The sequence below is a fragment of the Aythya ferina genome (genome assembly GCF_964211825.1).
Source record: "Aythya ferina genome assembly, chromosome: 5".
Lineage (NCBI taxonomy): Eukaryota > Metazoa > Chordata > Aves > Anseriformes > Anatidae > Aythya > Aythya ferina.
Window position 1 is genome coordinate 20415887 of NC_140301.1, and position 19015 is coordinate 20434901.

General features: G+C 36.0%; 1 protein-coding gene across 11 annotated transcripts in view; it reads right to left on the minus strand.

Moving 5' to 3' along the window:
* Nucleotides 1–19015, minus strand: part of NPAS3 (neuronal PAS domain protein 3) — a 615258-nt gene that overhangs the window by 145433 nt on the left and 450810 nt on the right. The window lies entirely within an intron of this gene.

A 19015-nucleotide genomic window follows, 5' to 3' on the forward strand; every position in this document is an offset into this window, starting at 1 on the left:
GTAATTCAGATGCATCCAACAGACTTTAAGGGCTACAGAGCCTGAAGCATATTTGCAATATCAGAATTATAGATTGGCCCAACTCTATGCTTTTGGACCCAAACCTCCCAGATCATGGGGAGGTTTGGAAACAATCTGAACTTTGCCATTGAAGCTCAGAGTTAATCAGAAACTTATTTATCCCCAGACATGCAGCGGCAGCATGAGCCATTTTACAAACTGTATTTCCCTCTCAGAGTTTTCATAAATGCTGCTTAACATTTTCATGGAAATAGTATGATTAACCTCAAAAAAAAAAAAAAAAAAAAAAATCTTATCTAAACACTGAGGGAGAATGCTGGGTCTCAGGAGGAGGAATGAAGGGCGTCATGTGATCCAAGGAAGGTTTTTATAAAGAAAAATATATTTTATTATTGCTACTTACGTGCACTAATGGGTGTTTCAAGATGGGAGGGTTTTAAGGCCAGATTGGATAAAAGCTCAAATAACCAGGTGTGGTCTCATAGTTGGTCCTGCTTTGAACAGCTGGTTTGACTGGAGACCTCACTGAGATCCTTCCTAACTTGAATTACCCTGTGATCCTAGCAATATATTTTTTTCATTATATTCTTCATCTACATCTAACATATGTAGGTGACTTTACTGCCTAGTCTATAAACATACATCACATGATGAAAATCAATTACTCAGGAGAGTTTAGCTGCCAAATTTCACTATTGTCAAAGTACAACATACACAGCATGCTTCTCCTACCAATCCTAAAAAAGTCCAGTAAACAAATGTAGCTTATAACCCTTCAGTCTGCCAGGGCAATTTATGTAGGATCGGTCCTCTCTGACCCAATATCTCCTCTCTGTCAGATCAGCCACTAAACAGTTAGTTATCTTTTATTTATTACTCCCTTCTGGAATGGAAGGCAGGTACACAACACACACTTCAAGGATGATAAATACATTTCCTCAGCAGCAACAGGGAGATTCAATACAGTTTAGATAAAACAAAAGATTATTTATTTTAAAGGCACCAAGAGAGAAAAATATAGTCAGGTTACACATTCTAGAGGTTTTATGTGTACTGATGGGATTACTGAAAGGATTTTAGTTACAGAGACAAAATTTCAATGTGTTTTAGTTAGGGTTACCTTGTTTCTGTCCAGAAATGCATAGCTTTAGTGCTGTGAAATACTTCAGTTCTCTTCACAGAATGGAATTCTTTTCTCTTGTAATACTTTAGGTCAAATTATACTTATGGCAGAGTATAAAAATGCTCTGGAATAAAGGTGCTCCTTCTTATCATTTATCTAATCTTAGCTGAAAACCTAGCATGAAGCAAACCTTCCGTGGAAAAGGAGCATTCTCTCTTTTTGCCATTCCTTGAAAATGTTGGTTGCTATTGGTTCTTATTAGCCTTTTGTGTAAACTGATTTGCAGATTTTCAGACATATGTAATGCTTGTTGTTATAAAATTATTTCCTTAGAAATTCACAATTAAAATGCTAGAGATCCCTGATCAGAGCTCTGGCTCAGAAACATCTAAATATGCTGGTTATAGATCTCTGTACAGTTAGGGCAGTATAATGACATATAATCCATTGTATGAGATGATGAACACATCTTTTTTCAAATCTCACCTATGCCAACTGAAAGGTTGCAGCTTCTAGCTTCTGATTTCTCTGCCTAGCCCCATTCCACCCAAAAACTATTCTATTTTTCTAGGAAACAGATTAGCTTTCCTTAAAAGGCATTTCAGTTAAACTAAAGAGTGATTAAAAAAAAAAAAAAAAAAGAAAAAAAAAAAGTGACTTATTCATAATAACTTAAATAACCAAGGTCCTCTTAAATGAAATACAGTTGGGATTGTTCATCAATGGTTTGGCTGGTGGGCTGAGTTGAGATAGTTCTGAAAGGAGCATGGTGCTCGCAGTCAGCTGGGGTAGCAGCCCATTTAGCTGGCGCAGTTAAAAAAATTAAGAGGAAATATGGCCATAGGACAAGTGACACAACAGAAGATTATAGCCCACAAGAGATTAACTTTCCTAACTACAGTGCCTTGGAGAGTCCTTCACAGAAAAAGGCATTCTCATGTTTGGAAAATCTTGGAGGACAATCTGACACCAGAAACTGTCTCCTGTCTTTCTGCTAGCTATATTAAGGTCTTAATGTTACCTCTTGTTACCTTCAATGCTTACTAAAGAAAAGGACATTAAAAGCCTTAAGAAGAAAAAGAAAGAAAAAAGACAGTACTACCTTCAGACATCTTTGTCTTATTTGTCAAGCTCCATTCTTCTTCTCTGTTTTGGAGGTGGAAAGAAAATGCAAGTGGGACTGTGAAACTCGGAAATTCAGGATGGACAAAGGCAAATTGCACTGAGGTGCAGTGACATTGATACGAACGGCATATGTAATGGAATCCTTTTAGCTAAGATATTGTAGGTAGATGCATAAATATTTTCTATCAGTTTAGGAGTTCTTTAATCTCAATGACATATTTTACTATATTTTCATTTTGAAGTTCACAAGACAACAAGCAAATGTGTTTTTTTTCCTTTTTTTTTTTTTTTTTTTTTTAAAGTTAAGGTATCTTTTTAAAACAGACGAACCAAAACCCTCCAAGGAAGAAATCAATTAATTAAAAATTACATAAGAACATCTGCTTGCAAGCTGATCAAACTAGAAAGGTGAAAACAACGTCTGTTCTAGTGTAGAGAAGAAAGGAGACAGTTTTGGGAATGGGGAAAAGGCAAAATGTGGGTAAATGATAAAAAAGCTGCCAGACTCCATGTCTTGAGTCACATTAAAATGTGAACATAAACATAAAGTTCAGCCCAATGAAGCAGGAGGACAATTCTACTCCTTAGATACAAAAAGATCTTTTTTCATCTGTAGCAGGTGACATCTGACTCTTGCGCAGATGAGCCTTTAGCAATTTCATTCTCTATATCTTGAGAAATTCATCAAGATTCAGGAACACTGACTTGGATGATTCAAATAAGCTTTACAAGCCCTGCAGAGAGCTGTTTCTGTGCACCAAAAAGCAAACAGCTAGTATTTAGCCAAATGACACCTCCTGTATAGAGGGACTTGTGTAGCACCATACAATGAACATCACAGAGAATAAACAAAAGAATGAGCCCTGCTCAAATATGGTATCAATGAATTTATATGCACTTAATGATTCAAAAACATTTTTTTAGAAGTCAAAATGTCATATATTTTCAATTAATATGATCTATTTAAAGGCTTTTTTAAGGTGGTCATTATTTATCACATATCCTAAGTATACTCTTTTAAGCATATTTTCACTTTAAAAGGGAAATATTTTTAGGGTTGACTGTTTCAGAGTTCAGTTGATCAAACCCTTCGGTTTGTTAGAACTAGCAAATTTAGTCACATAGGACATTTTCCTATATGAGAATATTATTATATGTATGTATATTAATAGCAAAACTCCGTTGCAGTTGCTCATTTTTTAACATGAACAGTGTTTTAAAAGCAGGGACTAAAAACATGTTTAAAATGAGAAGTGTATTAATGCTGAGCTATTTAACTGCTTCTTAAGTCAATGGCACTAGAGGCTTTGTTAACCTAGGAAGCTCACTGTGTCTCTTGCAAAGTGACATATGTCTCCTGTATACACAGGCATCAGATGAGCCTAATTGAAAATAACACAGATTCAGCAGCTGACAGCTTATAGTGGCTGAGAGGGGAAGACTTCTCCCTATTTAAACTAGTCTCTCTTCCATCCTTCGCCCCTTTTAAGAAGGGCACTACTCAAACTGATTTATTTTAGTTATTTTTTTTCACAGAATTGCCATTTTTTTTCATTTAGTTGTGCCACACTTAATGATACCCTAAGACACAGGATGTGCCTAAATGATGAAATGGCAAGATGAAAGACATGCACTTGATTCAAGCCACAAATGTTGTTATTAGTTGAGAAAGTTGAGAAAGAAACTCTTTCTGCTGAAAGGAAATGTAGGATGATGCTCTCAAAGTCAAAAGTGGGCACATCTCTCTACTGCCCACGTTGCTGACACCTGTGGCTTCCATCAGAAAAAGATGAATCAGAAACAAGGCTTATGAGTGATTTTATAGCTTCCATTTAACATTCTCCATGTCCTCGTATGTCAGCAGAAAACCTCAAGCTTGTCATTGTCACCTGAGGGATGGGGCAGTAGCAGAAAATGTTTACTGTACTTGTGCATATAGAAAGGCTTGTTTATAGTGAGGACAAGTGTGAATTCTCAGTGCACTAGCTATTTTGGAACGAGTCCTAAGGACACCTAAAAAGTGGCATCTATAATGACTAATTTTAAGAATTGAATTTACACATCTCAGCTCTCTAGGCTCTATCAGCAGACCTAGAAGAAAGACGTAGAGCCCGCAAGATAGGCTTCTGGTCTTCACCTTGTAACGTACTTTCTGCTCTTCTTGACTATGGTGGGATCATTACACAATCCTACGTCATAGACCTGAAGATAAATGCTGACATGAAAAAATACTAACCCTAAGAAAGGATTTACAAGAATATCCACCCATGTTATTAGTTAACAGCTTCTCTGAATGTCCCTGGATGTCCAAGAAAAAATACTAAAGACTGGGGATGTTACACCTTGACAACAGGAGATCAAAAATATCATTATTAAGGAAATGTCAAGGCATTTTTGACCTCCTTGGTGAGACTTTTGTTCCCTCCCGTCCCATTCTGTCCTGTCCCAGCCCCAAAAGCAGTAACAAAAGTTACTATAATATCACCTTATCTCTAGAACATGGTGTTTATTGTCACTGGACACACTCCCCCTTTGCTCAGCTCTTTTTCTGTGGCTATCTGGTTGTCACATTTTTCTATGAGAGGGAGAGCTTATCAATAACAGTACAGGTGGAGGCAAACAGCTGTCATAAACAGCTCTAATTAGTGAACCTGGAAAAGACCTGACACTCAGAGAGGAACACTGGTGTGCTGTTTAACCCCATTCAGACCATTTAAAGTTAATTCATGGCTGATAGACATTTGACTTGGTAAGGAAAACAGTCACCAATCTATGTGTGATCAGCAGGGCTTCCAAGTCATTCTCTTTAAAAAAAGAAAAATTTGGGCATCTATTTTTTGATTGAAAGTTATAAGTATCAATGAATAGAACAAGCCAGACAGAATATCATGGTAAATGTCACACTGATTTCAGACCAGAACTAGTGCTAGCATTGCCTGAACACATGAATCCTTAATTTCTTCACAGAGCAGAAATGCTCTTAGAAATTTTCTTCTGACTTTTGAACTATGCTAGATGTCAGATTTTCCTACAGAAATAGAAATAGGCATGATACCTGGATTTTTTTTCTGTATCCTGTACCTGTATATTCTCATATCATTAAACTAAATATAATAAAAAAATAATAAATAAATAACATAATTTAAGAAAACAGAAATAAAAACAGGAAATGAAACAAAAATTTGACAGACCCTGGAGGATATAAAAACAAATAGAAACAAAAAAGACAATTATGTTAAATTTTGATGTGTTTTCATGATTATACAACAACTAAAATATCTTGAAACTCCTCAAAGTTGATATCTATAGGATACTATAGGATGAATGTGTTACAATATAGGAGAGAACTGGAAAAGATTCCAAACATACAATTAACTTTCCTAATGCCTAAGTATAATCTTTGAGCAATGAATAGCTTTTTTTTTTACTCACTTTTCAGCTAATTATATGACATTTTCTTACTGTATGTGAGGCTGGTTCTATGTTCCTTCCTAAGACAGTATCTGCATACTTTGTAAATGGAATGGTTCTGTTATGTGCAGATGGTAGTGTCATTCTGAAGCCCACCTTTATGATGAATTGCATTTAATTCATTTTGCCAAAATTCTACAAACTCTGGATATGGCCAAAATGATGTATATTGAAACTTTGGTATATTGAGCATTACCACCGAAGTTGAAGTTCTTAAATTCCATGCTATCATGCCTCGTGAAAAAAGCTTGTTCATATCTCTACAATGCTTTAAGTTCATCTGTCATCTGACTGTCTAGTCATCTGCTGTCCAAAACTGGAAAATGCTACTCTGCATCCCTGAATTCAGATCTTAGATTTAGATCTAAGATTTTTTAAATCTTAGATTTTTTTTTTTTCAATTCTAATCTTCTCATGGGAGGGAACTTTCACATGTAAGTTTGATCATCACCTCATCACCTCCCTCTGCTCCCTCAAATCAAAATTTCCTTTCTAATTTTTCATCTCGTGTAACTTAAACAGCAAACTCTCAGGAAAATGCCTTTGTGTTGCTCTGGTATAATTGATATCCAATTGATACCCAATTTCTGGCATAATTGATATCCTTCTTGGTTAATAATTAGGCAATAAAACAGTAAGCATGATTATAATAGTTATCTTGCTTTTGACTAAATATAAACTTACACATTGAAAATGCCTTTTTTTTTTTTTTTTTTTCCTCCCTCTCTCTTCTTTTTCTCCAAATCAAGAGAATATACTCAGGATTACAAATACTGATAATTCAGTAGTAAGGAAAAACTACATTTCTAAAATAACACTGAAAATGTCCCTCTTTTAGCTATCTTTGGCAGATAAATAAAATCAAACAACTAACTCAAAAACAGCTTTTTTACCCCTTTCTTCTGCCTATTCGAGGAGCAGCTAGTAACATCCCAGAAGAATTGTTCTGATGACTTTAACAATTTTAGTTCTGAGACTGAAGAAATATGTCCTTTGTACATCTACCAAATAACTGTCTGCTGGAAAAGTCCTCTTACCTTTATTCTTAACTCTCCTTCACCTTTGTGATAGCTCTTGGCAATTTGCATAATAAGAAAAAGTATAAATATGTAAAAATGTTTATAATATGCCCTCTGATAAAATAAAAGCATATTGGTATGGATAAGGAAGACAAGAAATAATAATTACAATACTAGATAATAGAAAAAAAAAAAAAAAAAAAAAAAAAAAAAAAACAACGCAAAACTAACCCAAGATCACTCACCGCCCATATCTGAAAACCACATGAAAAATATACTGAAATCTACCCCAGAATTTTTGATTTATTTTAAAGCAATTTTATTACTGAGAAAATATTAATGTTTCTCATACCTAGTATATTTGCAAACAAAGGAAAAACAAGAAATATGATCATTTAAGCAGGCAGTGAGAAATCTAAGCCCTTCATTGTTGATTTGAGTCATAAACACTTCTTTTTCACACCCAATACCAGCTCTGTCTGGTAGATAAAACACTTATTTTCCAGCCTTGGATCTGACTGGCTCAAACCTACCAGGCAGCTGCAACACTTTATTCAGTATACAAGGGACTGACTTATTCACAATGACTTTACCCAAAGGGGTACAGGGCTCTTCCTTAGTCTCTTTGGAACACATCCTTCCAAACTGAGCCAATCCAGATTGCAAACTATTAGGAACTATACTGACTAATTTATTGTTTGGCTTGAATTTTCCCTTCAGTTCCCCATAAAATATTATTTCTTCTTTTTGCTCATTAAAACATATGTTACTGTTCTTCCTCTTTTTACCTGCTTCACATTTGTTATTGTTACCTTTGTACTTCTTCCCTGTTACATTTAAGGGCCTTCCCAAGAGAAAGGTTAGGACAAAACTTGTTAATTTAGATTTACTTCTTTTCCCTCTTCACTTACTTAATATGTGCCTACTAGGAACATGAAAGGAGATAGAAGGTTTTTTTTTGTTTGCTTGTCTGTTTTTAAGTTGAGCTTTAATTGATGTAACTAACCTGATGTCATGGTTTAACCCGGCCGGCAGCTAAACGCCACACAGCCGTTCGCTCACCCTCCCCCCTCCCTCTCTGGGATGGGGGAGAGAAATGGGAAAGTGAAGCCCGTGAGTTGAGATAAAGACAGTTTAATAAGACAGGAAAATAATAATAATAATAATACAATGATGATAATAGTACTACTACTAATAATATGTACAAACAAGTGATGCACAATGCAATTGCTTACCACCCGCTGACCGATGCCCAGCCTAACCCCGAGCAGTCCGGCCCCCTCCCCCGGCTAGCCACCCCTATATATTGTTTAGCATGACGTCAGATGGTATGGAATACCCCTTTGGCTAGTTTGGGTCACCTGTCCTGGGTCTGTCCCCTCCCAGCTCTTACTGCACCCCCAGCCTGCCTGTTGGCAGGACAGAGCAAAAGGCTGAGGTGTCCTTGGCTTGGTATAAGCACTGCTCTGCAACAATTAAAACATCGGGGTGTTATCAGCACTCTTCTCATCCTAAGCCAAAACACAGCATTCCACCAGCTACCAGGAAGAAAATTAATTCTGTTCTAACTGAAACCAGGACACCTGAAAACCTGGTCAACTGTACACTGTAAAGGAACCAAAGTCTTTAAATTCAAGGCAATAGAGTGTTTATTACAGAGATAGGAAGAATGGAATAAACATTCCAATGTGATGGTATTTTATTCAGCCATTATTAATTGTCATCAATATTTGGACACCATTAAGCAGTGTTGACTGAATGTGGGATGAGCTAGTCTCAGCTAACTTGTTTCATATGGAGACTAAATTAAGCTTTTCAATAATAACTGTTTCTTAATGGCTAACAAAAAGGTATTCCTGTATTGCCCCTGTGTCCTTTATGAGTTCCATAAATAACTAATTAACCTCTGTAACAAAAGTCAGCATTAAAACAGGAGGCAGTCTCTCTGTACAAATGATGAGCATCTAAGAAAAGATCTCCTGAGCAACATGAAGCTTATGCTCTTGTTTTTTTTTTGCCATGTTCTCTTCAGAAATTAAATGCATATTGACTCCACGTTAATATCCATTTAGTAGTCTGCAATTTTTGTTTGTTTTAATATAGCACTCAGTTTAACAGTAGAAAGGAATTATGCAGTTTAGAAGTATGAATATTAAAAAAGGATATAATTAAATCTGTAGCCTGAAACCTCTGTCTAAAGCTATAATGACAAATTTAGTCCATATTTATTATGGTGCACAAGGGACTTTAACTAGATCATTAGTTTATATGCCTTACTCAGTAGTGAAGTTCTAAAACTTCACATTTTGCATATTATTACATTATTCATTTTTCCAACTAGGCATAAAATATGGCTTCCCAAGAGTACAATACCTAATTCTTCAAAATATACAAAGATAGCAATAAAATGATTAAATTACAACTCTTACATCTGTTCTTCTTGTCTGATTATAAATTAAAATGTTCAAAAACAGAAGAAAACAACACAGGTAACAAATATGTTTAACCTGTACATCTTCTCAGGATTAAAAAATGTACCGAACTGTAAGCCCTCAATTACAAGTGCTATTGGCTTACCTCCTTTTCCATAGGTTGTTGTGTCTTTCTGAGAACTTGTGAAATAGAATATAATTTGACCATAGGTTTAAAAATCACTGACTCTGCTGAGAACTCACCTACACAGTTACTGAAAAGACTGATCAAAGAACTCAATGAGATTTCTGTTTGTATGAGCACATTGGTTTAAAAAACCCATAAAGTGTTATGTCTGTCAGGAGGAAAATATAAAATGCTATTTTAAACCACTACCCATCATTGCAAAATGCTGCTTGCTGTTTTCTTTATCAATTACACATTAACAAATCTTTAATCCAATGATGGAAACGCACCAGTGCAGGTGACACTGACAAATTATCCTTGGCACAGTCTCTGAACTCATAACACATTTCAAAGAAGACTATCTTGAATATAAAATGCATGACCTATGAAATCACAATGGCTACTGAGAGATTTAATTTTAGGGAACATTATTAGGAAAATGATTATTTACTGATAAAATTATATTTGAGAACAATAAATGTATTTTACAATCTATTACTCCACTCACCTGGAACTATGTTTGTTTCCTAAAACCCTGAAATCCATAAAAACAAATACGTAAGGAAATTGTTTAAACTACTGTGGTCATAATAGCACTGAATCAGCATTATGCAGCAGGGCATTATTCAATGCCACTGTGGGTGGCTGTGGATGAACTAGGGGAGCAGAAATTATGAATGAGAGCTCCTTGAATGCTTCTGAACTGACTGAGTTTTCATCAGTTTGAGACACCATACTATGTTCCCAGTTTTCACGTGTCTTGAATGGCTGTATTTACTCTAGATGATTCTAGATTATTTTCTATGTTCCCTTGACATATGTCTTCCAGATACATTTTATGACAATATCAAAAAAGACTTTTTTTTTTCTTTTTTATCATGGCTGCTTAAATTGCAAATAGAAACATATGAAATAAAGAACTGCATGAGCTCGAATGATCAAAACTCTTCCAGTTACTGAACTGAATCCATGTAAGTCAACTTACTAAATATCCCTTGAAGATTTAACTTGCTGTTTAGAAAAAAATAATATTCCAGCTGATAATGTGTACAAAATAAATCTAAAAGATGTTTCTACTAAAACTGAGAGGGGGGAATAAAAAATTGGATGAGGTAGGACCTTAAAAGAATTTGAAAGCAAAAACAATAACATGGAAGAGGTTTTTTTGATAAAATACTTGTTTACAAGATCATCTTTGATTTATGTAATAATATGTTGAAAACCTACCTCATTCACCCAATCTGCAGAGGGAAAAAAGAGAAAGGGGAAAAAATAAAAGAAACTGGCTTCATTACATGATGTCCCTCGATAAATAAAAACTCGATCTGGCCTCTGTCCACTGCTGTTCTAAATGAGCCCAGTCAGTCTGGCCCATGTTTTTTCATTTCATTTTCTCAAGCCAAATGACTACCATCTGCTGTCACAAAGCTGTCACACAATCAGTAATGGAAGATTTCTAAGGAATATAATGGCTGAAGAATGAATATATGACATTCCAGCTCCTATCTAGCAGAGAGAGAACAGCAGCCCATTTGAAAAGAAACAGCAGTAGTGTTCTCCCACTTCTCAGCAAGTGCATTGTAATACAAATCTTTATTTGGACTCAAGACGTTGACAGGTCAATTGAACAGAATAAGTCTAGTTTATGATGCAGTTGTCAGAAGTGGTTAAAGCAGGAGTCTGTTTACCGGCGCCCTGAGATATTCCAACAATTTTTCTTGCAAACCAGCACCTTGAGGTTAATTACTTTACCAATTTGAGTAAATGGCAAGCCATATTCCCATCTGTCTCCATTAGTTCCCCACTATTTCTCAATTTATGATGACTGGGGTCAAGGCTGTGGTACAAAAGAAGAGCTAATAAAGCATGAATGGAGTAATTTTCTGTTTATACAAATGTGGTAGCCACAGCATAAATACGGAAGAGATGTTTTAGAAATGCATACTCTTTGCCTTGAAATCTCTGGATGCTAAAAATATTTAGAGGAGTAAAAAACAAACAACTAGTAATAAAGTGTTTTCTCCATACTTATTTATCTTTAGCAAAACCTGCTACGTCATGTGCAGCACTGTACTGCCTAATTGCACCCTGGCACAGGAATCAGAAAGTTCGGGAAAGCCTATGAAGGTTGATCTCTATTAAGCTTCCTTGTACACCAAAGGCAAGCTGCCTGGGAAAGAAAGAAAGAAAGAAAATAAATCTCTTTATTTTGTTACCAAAATGCAGCATTACTGTAGCTTTTCTGCCTCAAGTAAACATTTCCTGCTATCTATATAGGATTTAGTGTTGGAATCCGTTAAAAGTTATTTAGCAGTGTGACTGATTTAAGAGCATCTCAAGGGACAATACCTATTTTACTCCTGTTTGTTCATTAAAACACTGTGAATGTTTACTCCTACTTTAAAAAGCAGAGACTTACTCCTCTTTTTTAAGTTTTAAATTCAACCACACGGTTATTTTCTGTTCAAAATACTCAACAGTTTTAAGAAATAACATAGATAAGTAATTCAAAGAAAAATATCCACCAATTTCCTCAAACTGTTAATGGCTATGCTAGATTGATATGTTTTGCCTAATCTACTTCGTCTAAACAGTGGCAGTCTAAAAAAAGAAGATAATATTTTGGCCATTTGCCACAAATGGCAGAATCACTCATTAATTACACACTACAATAAAATAAATTTTGCAGTAAATGAGGCATAAAGCACGTATTTTACCATAAAGGATTCAAATAGAATGGAAGTAATAATGTTCTATTGCTGCTTGTGTAGTGTAAAAATTTTAATCCATGACACACATATCAGAAACTAGTGATATAGAAACCTATTAATGTGAAGCAAATCAATAAGTACATATACATAATAATTCCTTTACCAGTCTCCAGAATAATGTATTTTCAGATTACTATATTCTCCTGTAAGATAAGATAAAAAGCCACCCAGCAAAAATAATAGCAAAAGTGTTAAAGAACAAAATTAACTATCAACTGTATCAATTTCTTATGAACTCAGAAACTGAGGTTTGTTCTTACAATAGTCAGCACTAAGAATGAATGTGTACAGGCTGTTGTTACTACTATCTTAACACAAGAATTTGTTGCACTGTTCCTCAGGACTGCAGAATATTTAACACATTGGTTTGCAAAGAAATAAACAGAAATGTTGTTCTGTTTCAGCTGGGACGGCATCAATATTCTTCCTAGTAGCTGGTATGGTGCTGTGCCTTGTGTTTAAGATGAGAATAATGCTGATAAAGCACCAATGGCTTAGTTGTTGCAGAGCAGTGCTCGCACAGAGCCAATGACTTTCCTGCCAGCAGGGAGGCTGGGGATACCCAAGGAGTTGGGAGAGGACAGAGCAAGCACAGCTGACAAAGAGTGGGATCGGCCACAGGGATGTCCCATATCTTATGGCCTCATGCTAAGCAATAAAACTGGGGGAGTTGGCTGAGGGGGCAACCACTGCTTGAGGAGTGGCTGGGTGATGAGTAACTGCATTGTGCATCACTTGCTTTCTATATTCATTTATCATTATTATTATCATTTTCCTTCGCTTTTCTGCCCTATAAACTGTCTTTATCTCAAATGATGAGTTTCACTTATTTATTTATTTATTTATTTTTCCCCAAGCCTCTCCCCCACCCCACTGGGGGTAGGGGAGTAAGTAAATGACTGTGTAGTGTTTAGCTGCCTGATGGCTTAAACCACAATGGTCCTTTACTTTTTCCAAATATTTTACTAGTTTTTCAGGATTCTGCACTTGTTCAGGGATGAAGTTCCAAAACACTCGAGGTGCCCATTGTTCCAGGTATGTGCCCACACTATCCCCCATACACTGACACTCAGTTGCCAAGTGATCAGCAGCTATTACACTAATACAGACAATGCTTTTAAAAAATTGTTTTAACATGCTCTGGTCAGATCTGTCATTACCTCAGCCGTTTGGGCCTCACATTGGGCACCAAAAGGACTGAGCAGCCCCCTTCCAGGCCAACTTCCCCAGTTTTATTGCTCATCATGAGGCCGTAAGGCATGGGACGTTCCTGCGGCCAGTCTGGGTCAGCTGTGCTGGCTCCCTCCCAGCTCCTGGTGCACCCCCAGCCTCCTCGCTGGCAGAGCGGTACTGGTGAGAGGCTGCAACATGCTTAGCTCTGTATGAGCACTGCTCTACAACAGCTAAACCATCATGTGCCATCGTCATTCTCATCCTAAACCCAAAATACTGCACCATACCAGTAACTAGGAAGAAAATTAAATCTATCCCAGCCAAAACCAGGACAAAGGGTTACATAAGGTAAGTCAAATGTAAAATAACACTACCAAATGAATGACTTGAGCACGGAATATTATGTGCACTCAGGTGCCAAGCTACTTACTACAATGACACTTCAGCAATGTGAGAGGACACGCAGTGTACTCCCAAAGTACAATAACAGTGCAAGTCTATGGGAGGCTTGTTGGGAAGCCACAGGGCATGTGAAGAGTTAAAGTCTAAATGGTAACTTCTGACTTCCTGGAAATAGCTCATCTGCAGATATGTTTAGCTATAATGCCTTTTAACACTAACAACAGTAAAAATAATGTAATATTTTGCAATTTTTTATGAATTATGTTCCATCTTGGGCATAGTAAATTACAGAATCCTCTAACTTTCCTGAAAAGGAATATAAATTTCAGTACATAACACTTGAAAACAGAAAAAAATCAGTGGCAAAACAATGACCAGAAACAGACTAAGAACTTCTGATATATTTCCCTGTCAATGCACGTACAGTTGAATATATTATGGTACAAGAGGAATATTGTCCTTTTGTAAACTAGTGCTCACTAAAATTGTGTCTTTGGGAACATCAGTAAAAAACAGGAACCTAAAGTATACAGAAGAAATATATTTTGATAAAGAGATCTTGTTGATATATAAAAAGTTTGTAAACAATCACACACAACAGCCTTATAGTACACCAAATGTCTGCACACCTAATTTCAGGCGTAACAATCTCTGTCTGTGAAAGGTTTCGATGAAACAGACAATCTAAAGCTACATGATTTTTAAGAAGACTTTGTTTCTTTTGATCATCCGGCCCACAGGGAAAGTAACACCCAAGACAACCAACACAAATGAAATAATTTAACTCCTGTTTCCAGATCAGTAACACAAAGAAAGAAAATAGAAACAAATATATATACACATATGTATGCATGTAAGTATTTTAAAAAGCCTGTTTATTCAGTGTACAATGTCCAACGACTAGAAAATGTAGAACTGGTTGCAAGTTTATATTCTGAAATATGAAGTAGAATTGAGGGTGTGCACAGAAGTCTTTGAATATTTAGGATATTTCAGGTTGGAAGGGACTGCAGAAGTTCATCTAATCCAACTTCCCACATTTACTGCAAATTATTTAGGAATATGTGCACTTAAATAAAAAGGGAGGAAAAGAGACCTTTCTCCATCCCATCTGAAAAAATTTGCCATTCACAAATGGAGGAAAAAGTGAAGAAAAGCTATCCCATGGTTTGTAGAGATAATAACAGAGAATATCAGTAATTTTCTGATCTTATAAAAACTCATATTTATTGGGATTAGTAAAATTCTTCTACTGTAAAACTAACAGCTTCATCATGACATCCAGAAGTTCCAACTGTTTTGCCATTTCTAAAAAAAAATGAAACGAAAGATGAAAGGAACAGTTCCTAAGAAGAACAAAATGCAAAAAGGGAAAAAAAAAAAAAAAAAAAAAAAAAAAAAGAAGAAAAAAGAAGAAGAAAGTGAAAATAAAAATAATATACTACTGTTCTCCATACAGTTTTACTTTGTCAGTTTTTCTCATTACTGTGTGTCTATTTTTTACAAAATGTTCTTCTGCTGGTAGTGTCAATTCTACATACTAATGCTTCTCTGGCACTAAGGAAAAATGAATACAAATATCTAAAGATGATTGGGAAGGCAGAGAAGGGGAAAGGTAGTTCATTCTGCCTTCACTTAGAGATAATTTTTTTTCTTTTCTTTTTTTTTTTTTTTTTAAATGTAACAAAAAGCAAAAGAAGTAGAGAATTGAAACAGAAGAAACTCTTCATTCATTCCTTCGATAAAACCCCTAGACTCCTCTAGAGAAATCCTTCTCCACTAATAGAAACTTTTCCTGTTTCTATTGAATACTTTCAACAAGCTTCCTGTATGAAATAATCATGATAACTCTTATTTTTGATTTGCTATACATTTGTAACACTGGTTCTACCCAATTTGAAGCAGAGCTTGGGTTTACATACAAATTTTAAATAACTTCTATGTCCCCTGAGAACTCACATATACACTATATGTGAACCATATCAAATTCACATGCTGTGAGATTTCTGTAAACAGCAGTTGGTTAAATTGTTACTTTTACTCAGTGGCCACTGAAATTAGCAGAATTACCTGGACTTTTTTTTTCTTGTTATCCTGGATTAAGAGGTGCTGAATGATGGGGCATGCATCAAAACGAGATGTTCCTTACAAGAACAGACATTAGTAGCAAATACAAGAATAATGTATATGATATCAATATCAAACACAAACTTATAACAAGTTACGTGTTATTTTTGGGTGAATAGATATAATGAAATCAATCTGTTGATAGATGGATAATTCTCATGGTATACTAAAGAATGTTCTGCTTTAACCACAGCAGGAAAACATGAATTAGAGAACGAGAACAGCATACTATACTAAAGAAATTCACCAATAGAAAAAGACTGGATGTATCTGAAAACCTTAGTGAAAAAAAAAAAAAAGTGTGAAAGTTTAAGCTATCAATATTGAGGAGGTTTTGTGGTTTACTGAACAAAGACAAAGCTCTAACATCCTCAAGGGAAGATCAAAATGAAATTCAGCACCCTTTAACCCATGGGATCTTGCAGAAGGAATACTATGAACAGAAGTTATTGATACCTGAACAACACTGAGGCTACACAAAGGGGATTGACTGCCTCAGTCATGCCTTCACCAACAGCTGTCTCCCAGAACCACTATGAGAATTCCACAAACTTGTTATCAATGTTACTATTTCAGAAAAGAAGCCAGAGTTTGAATGATACAAAACACAAACTTTCATGTGCATCCTTCGTGTGATATCCCCGGAGCGTATGCAATGTCAACAGAAACTTTCACTGTCACGGCTTATGTTTGTACTGCCACCCAAACATTTCAAAACTGCATTGCAATGTCACAAGCATTAAAAATTAGCTTGAAATGTGATTTGAAAAATGTTGCACAGTAGTCCACGTGAAAAGGGGCAGGAAAGATTTTCAGCAGCTACCTGATTCACATTGGCAGGATGTGCCATTATGAGCATACTACCTAATCTTGCTGTCTGACTTCACTGAAGAGAACATGGCCATTAGACCCTGAGAGCCTCAAAGTGAATGTCCTGGTCTTGTAATGTGAGCCACTGAGTGCTGAGCGTAATTAGAAGAAATCCAGGAAAGTAATTCCTTTCAAGACCTGAGGTTGAATCTCAGAAGGGAATTTGGATGTAAAAAGCCTGTCTCTTATTCTCTTAAGTCACCCAGACTCTTCCATGTTTCAATTTTTAATCACTTTTTGTCTCTGTGTTTTAGTGGATGAAGGCACAGAACAGAGGGTTTTACATGTTTATCAAAAATATTCTGCAATGTGGAAAGCCTCTTGAAACCCTTTGGGTTACACTGTTTCATCACCTAACTGAAAAAGTAGCCTGTATCAATATGGGAATATTCCAATGCAACATCAAATAAATGGAAATTACTAGTCTCAATTTAATTAATAAAAATCAGGATATAATAACTGATGTAAAACAGTAGTTAACTTCTCAAAAATCTGTAAGCTATGATCATAAAGATGAATTACCTCAGCCAAAAGAGACAAGAAACTAACAGCTCAACGATGACAAGTTTGAAAAATAAGATCTGCAAAAAAAAAGAAAAAATCTTGTCTGCAAGATTTACAGACAAGTAGGATTGTCAGGGATGCATTCAAATTACACCTGATTTCAGTTGCCACGATTTGTGCTAGAGGATGAAATGGAAACCACCTTAAAGCAGTATGAGAGTTGAATCCAACTTCTAATTTGCTAAGTACATCTGCTTTACAGAGCCTTTTTACAACAGCCTCATAATTAGAAAAACATGGCTTGTATTTCTCTCACTTCCTAAGCCATTAAAAAAAAAAAAAAGCTTTATTTTTAAAACACTAATTACATGATGCAGAAAAGCCTCTAATTTCTGAGAACACACTCAACTAAGACAAATTATTTGTAAGAAGAGTAACAAAATTTCTCTGGTGGCAGAGAAATTATATGGAACTGTACAAAGGCTTTATTAAACAGATGCATTTGGTGTATCAGAACACTGAGTTCTCCTGTACTTCAAATTTGTTTCTGATTCGTGAACTATTACTGCTTGAAGCAAAAGATTCAGCTTTGTCAAGTGATAAAGCAACAAGACATATTAGTCTGCTTCTACTGAGAAACTCCTAGCCAAAACAAAAGGACTTTTCAATTTTGTGCATACTGTACCTCATAAAAATGCCCTCAGATATTCTAATGTTACAATACCTACAGAGAATTTCCTTAAGTTTGTAAATAACTGCTGTGTGCTCTGTTAAGACAGAAATGCCAGCTTTGCTACTCATTGTGGCAGGAAGGTTGGGCATGCTTTCAGTTCCTTATTGTCCTATCTACACAGAGACTGAATGCATCTGATAAACGGAATATTTTCCTCTCAGATTTGCTTCACTTATGATATCTCTGCTGCTCTATAATAAATCTTAGGAATAAGCAGTCATACATGTATTTACTGTTTCTCTGAGAAAAAAAAACACACAACAACAATAACTGTAATTATGGGCCATATATGAATTCATATGAGGATTGTTCAGGCTTGGTGAGCACTTCAGACTCCAGCAGATATGGCAGCAGAGGAGGAAACTGCTCTACAAAAAACAAACAAACGAAACCAACTAGGATTAAAAAATACAAGGTAAAACAGCTTTAAGCACCAAAACTTTTAGAATTAACTCAATATAACCAAACATCATTTCTTTATTTCTTTCACCTTATGAAATGTGTTAGCCAAGAACAGGCCTAAAATCAAATAATGAAGAGAGAGTACAGAAAACTGAAAGAGCAAGGAAACATCCTTTAGTGTTCCTGTGCTTTTCTAAATTGGGTCCCAAATCTTGAGGTGCTCACCTTTGATATTCACCTTGACACTGAGATAATTCACAGGACTCAGGCTGTACCAACTGAATAATCATGTCCCAAGATCTTTTAGCCACATACGTGGTTGCTGACAATACATAGACTTATAGAATGGTTTCGGTTGGAAGGAACCTTAAATATCACCCAGTACCAACCCCCAGCCATTGCCAGGGACAGCTCCCACCAGACCAGGTTGCTCAAAAGCCCCATCCGACCTGGCCTTAAACACTTCCAGGGATGGGGCATCCTCAGCTTCTCTGGGTAACCTGTTCCAGTGTCTCCCCACCCTCACAGTAAAGAATTTCTTCCTTATATCTAATCTAAATCTACCAGTTTAAAGCCATTCCCTCTTGTCCTATCCCTACATTTCCTGACAATGAGTCCCTCCCCAGATTTCTTGTAGGCCCTCTTTAGGTACTGGAAGGCCACTGAAGGTCTCCCT